Here is a 5,608-nt window from a genome sequence, read left to right on the forward strand (position 1 = left end):
AGCCCTTGGCTTATGAGCCTGTGTACTGGATGACTGCTCAGAAAAGAAAAGAAAAAAGAAAAGAGAGCAGACATTTTGCTATATATCTTCAAAGAAAAGGAAAGCTTGAAGTTTTTAAATGAATTCTGGGGAATTGAGAGACATTGCTGCAATGTTTTAAGGGAACTTAACTTCTTCTTTCAGTAGTACTGTAGTTTTCCTTGTGCATGTGTGTTTAATATGTGTGAAAAAATGAGAAAGAAGCAAAGAGGAACAGAGGGAGAGATGGGGTGGGAGCATAATTACATGCATTTCAGGCATAAGCAAGCAAAGTACTTACAGTATGGCTTTGGTGGCACTGAATTAAAAATTCTCTCTTTATCCTCGATCAGCAACTTGACACACACAAAATGATTTCTTTTAAGATGTGAAGTGACCCAGATGTTGTGGCAGTAAGCAAAATCATTTAGACACTTGGAATGGAAGGCTGTCAGGCTGTACGATAAGTCTAAAATACTGAGATAAAATATTTGCCTCAATCAACAAATGTGGTTATATTTTCACTCATCTGTTTTGTGACTTCTAGAAAGATAACCCAGAAGTTAATCAGTGGATTTGGATGAAATGTGGTGACAGATGGCCAAATGCCCAAGGTTCAGTTGATCAGATTTTGGTGATTTCTGGGTTTGGGATGACTGCCACAGGGAAATGATCGTTTTTAACTCGCACGTATTACAGCAAGTTAACCTGTTAGTCGACATAGTTTAAATCAAAGAGCTTTTGAAAATAATTTGATTTATACTCTACAAGTATGTTCATATACAAATGCAAATTGATGACAAAATAACATTATTGGATAAAACTCAACCTTGCTTGGAACAGTTGAAATTATTTTTGATCAAAGTATGCCTACCAACAAGTGAAAACATGCAAGTCCTGTAAGTGATGTCACATGCATAGTAATTATAAAACATATGGAACATAAAACAGTATGTGTGCAGAAGCAACTAGTGGCTTTTTAGAGGGAATAAGGTTTTAACCTGTGATTCACAGTAATAAGTAATCAACTGATTAAAAAAAACACTTAATAATACATAGTTGTGATCAAACATTTACACACACTCATTATGGGTATGTACGTCATACTAATTTTGGACTTTTATTTCTTTGAACTGTTCTTTTCTTTTTCCTGGGTGGAATGATTGTACATTATACATCCTTAATAACTTTACAAAACAAGCATTTGGTGCGAATGTTTGAATCTATTTCAGATTTTCTCTGATCCAAAGAGGAACAAAAGTATACACATAGGCTCAAATGCATACACTGATAAAAATAAATAAATAAATAATTAAACGAACACTTTGAAAATACATCTCAATGGAAAAACTCGTGCTGACAAAAGTGGCTGACAACAAAAGACAACAAAAATCCCAACATTGTAAATGAAAGGATGGAGCTGAAAAGGTAAAGGAGAAAAATGAAAAGAAACTAGAAATAGATGCAGCAAAATGTGTCAAATTTATCAACGTTTTTGCTGTCGGGGTTGCATCAGTCATCAACCATCAACAGTAGTACCAGCCACAACTAGTAACTGTTGCTAGCACTAGGTTTGCAGTGCATCGCAGGAGGAGGGACAGCAGTCCCAACAACAGAGTAAGGAAGAGACGAAGGATTTCAATTCAGCTCAATGACATCAGACTCAGAATCAGAGAAACTTTATTGATCCCAGAGGGAAGCTGAGTTGTCATAGCAGCATATGCTATATACATACAACAGAAAACAAAGCAATTGTATAAAATAAAGTGTAGAAATGGAGATTTTAAATATTAACATAAATATATACATAAATATAAAAGCAACAAGTAATAACACTGATTCTGGGATACTACAGATATTATATTGTGTTATCACATAGTTGACTAGTATTTGGCCATATAAACATGAACTTTAAACTTTATTTCAGTTATGTCTCAATAATGGCTTGACATTTACACTATGGGAAAAAGGATAAAGCAAAGTTGAGTTAAGCCATTTTGAGGGTGTTTCTACATATAGTTTTAATATGCAGATTTAATATCTGCATATTTTTGGTTGATTTAACAAATCAAACCAAAATCCCACCTAACTAAACAGATGGGTCTCATAAGAAGTAAAGTTTTATTTTGTATATTCATAAATGCAAAAATAAATTAATAAAATTAAACTAAAAATATAACATAATATAATATAATATAATTAAAATTGATTTATTTAGAAATTGTCCTTCAGATTTCTTTCACTCCTGTAATGTTGGATGAGTTGTGATCTAGCTTTTGGGACCTTGTAAAGTCACAGACCTGTGTGACATCATGACTTTGATAGAGGGTACGGCAGTAGTAAAACTGAAAATCCATATAACCATTAGGCCAAAGGAAAGTCAAAGCAGTCACTCCCTGAGATCCTAGAAATGAAGAAAAAATACACGTGAAGTTCTGTGTATATCTCTTTTGTAGAACCTTGCTTAGGAAGCAGGTGAGTAACAATAGTATTACAGTACATCAATATTTCCAGGAAATTAGCAGTACTTCTGATTAGACAGGTAGCAAGACTATGTGTGGTACCTAACTTGCAAGTAAATAGCAAAGGCATATTTATTAGGGCTGGGTATCATCACTGATTTCTAGAATCGATTCGATTACGATTCAATTCGATTTGAATCTGGGAAATTTTGCCTCAGACAGTCAGAAATATTATAATTCAGATCAGTACATTTACATATTTTTGTATCTATAAAAAGGAACCTGATACTTTCCAGACTTTATCAAAGGTGTGAGCATCACAGCAAATGCCTTTGTGTCAAAGTAGTTGAAGAGAAAACCCAGAAAAACATCAAGGTGATTTTCCTGGCCTGGGATTTTATAAAAATATTCTGCAGTACATCAAATACGAAAGAAAACCATTAATCAACTTATGAACATTACCTCTGAAGTTACAGCGGTTTTATTAGAGAAACGGCTAAGCGTGTCTCTTCTTTTGCTGCTGGTTCGGTCAATATTGTTTGGAGATGAAACTAACAGCTTTAGAATCAGCGCAAAAAGGGCGTAAACACAAAGCGCGGAGCCGCCGAAACATCAGAATCAGCGAGCTGTCGGCTTTCAGCCCCGACCGTGTCCGTGCCGTCGGGTGAGAAAGGCGACATCTCACTGATTCTGATCCGCGGGTCCGCGCTTTGTATTTACGTCTTTGTGCAGAAGCCGTGTACCTGCTCTCATTTACTGTTTTGTGTTTGGTGGTTGTCAAAATTTTGTGATGTTTCACCTGCGATTCTGGAATTTTGGGCAAAATACATTTGTATAAAAAAATCGATTCAGGATTTTATTGAATCGATATCACGTTATCCAAGCCAGAATCGATTTTAATCGATGAATCGATTATTAAAACCCACTCCTAATATTTATACCTTTTATTTTAAATGGTAAATGAACTGATTCTTATATAGCGCTTTTCTACTCTCCCAGAGTACTGAAAGCGCTCTTTACAACACGCTGCTTTCAACCATTCACACAATGGCTCTGGTTTGCATGAGAGCATTTGGATTTTGAATTTAAGATGTAGATAGGAATTTGAGGGTGTCAAGCCCCATCGCGCAAGTGACTTTGTAGAAGCAAAATTGTAGTGATTTATGCTATAATTTCCCAGTCAAGCAGACTTTTTTATTTGGCTTTCAAACTTTTCTTCTTCTTCTTGTAACTCATTTTCAGAAAGAGTGGCATTTAAAATCAAGTACACACTCTATATGACTTTTCGTTTCTCTTCTTCATCAGTCTATTAAAAGATTGGTGCTAAAAACTGATATTTTATTAAACTTTTTTTTTTTTTTAATTATACCTTAAAAAATTGACATATTGTATTTCCCCCCCCATATTTCTGTTCCTTTTATAGAAAGGACAATCCCACCTGTTCTTTACTCCAAACATTTAAACTTCCGCTCAGGGCAAACCTGGAATGCTGCATTTGCAACTTTGTATACATGTGGATGTATGCTCCATAATAACCAGGCAATGCTCTAATGCAGTCTTGGTTGGAGAGGGTTTTTGTGCTGTCCACTCTTATATTAGAAATAATCAAATCAAGACGAAACAATTTCAAATCAAGAGCTACAAATCATGTTTATTTTAAATGCCTCCACATAGCAGGTGGTGCTAACAAGCACCAGGTGCTGAAGCCAAGCAAAAGGAAACCAATCAGAAATAAAAAAAAGGGGCTTTTAGGAAAGATAGTAAGGAAACAGGATATAAGACAACTTGTTTCATATAGAGGATAAACAGAACGGCCAGTAGAAACTAAATAAGAACTTTTTTACACTGTTAATCATGCAAATCTACTCTGTTAAAGCGCAGGAATAAAAACTTTGAGCTTGAAATGATCAAAGCATGCCCACTTCAAATAATTAAATTGAGATACTATCGCATAATCTTTCTCTTTTTTTTATTTTTTCTTTATTTGTTGCTATATTTGAAAAGCTATGATAAGTGTCCTTTCTCCCTGGTCTTATTTTAAGTGTATACTCTGATTTGTGTTTGTGTGTTGCATTACTGTATTAATAGCCACAAGTAAAGCCACTGCAGGGTATCACTCTTTTCAGTGAGTCATGTGAGGCCAATTGCTTCAGGAAATACTTGTAGCTGACAAAGACGTTTTATTTCTGCCTTTCTACGTGTGCTGCAAATAAAGTGAAATTGTGCAGCTAAAGCACGTCTACAGCTGGTTCTAACCTGGTCAACCCCGCAAGCCTGGTCTTGTCCCATTTTAAGAAGTCACCCCTAATCTCTGTTGATGGTTCAGGCACACTGCAATGTGTTCCCCACTGGCAGACTACTGAGTTGTCCCCCATGCATAATATCCATGCAATTCTGCTTCTGACAGATATGTGTTGTAATCTCTTTGAAAATGAGCATTTGCAACATGTAAGAGCCTCAAAGCTGCGGGTCTGAGGAGTGTGAGGGAGAAAATGACATAGAGAAACTGCGGTGTAATAAAATCCCTGCCTTGAGTCTGGCCTTTTATCTATGCTTGGTAAAGAGTTAGTAGCAATTTCTTTGAAAACAGTTAGCCTAGTGACTTTTTTTAATAGATTTATTTTATTCAGGATAATGAATGTTGTGTTGGCATGCCACTAATGTGTGTGTTGGTAATATAACAGTCTGTTTTCCTCATTTATTTTAACACAACTGGTGAGCTGGTCGTAGCCGGTCTGCTTTGTTAAGACATTATTTCAAATATGCATGCTTCGACATAGATGTGCTATGACATCTGAAAACATGGGAAGTCTTGTTTTGATTTTTTTTTTCATATGACTATGCAGTTAATGTTTAAATATATTTTAGAGATAACTTGTTTTTTTATGTTTCCAAAAGACTTAACCCTACAATTAGAAGATATTGACTTAATACCATGTGAAGTAATGTAAATTTGCTTTCTCAGTATTGAATTTCTTCCCATGTTTTCACTAGGGCGTGAAGCACAGTAATCAAAAAGGACTGACTTCTGGTTTTGGTAATGGTCAGAAAAGCAATATTGATGATGATACTCTGCCTTCGCTACTACTTTGCACTGGCGAGACTGTCACATTTTGCTAATGGAAGTC

The sequence above is a fragment of the Copadichromis virginalis genome, linkage group LG5 (genome assembly GCF_057382275.1).
Source record: "Copadichromis virginalis isolate Kocher_CV1m ecotype Utaka linkage group LG5, C_Virginalis_male_GT1.1, whole genome shotgun sequence".
NCBI lineage: Eukaryota > Metazoa > Chordata > Actinopteri > Cichliformes > Cichlidae > Copadichromis > Copadichromis virginalis.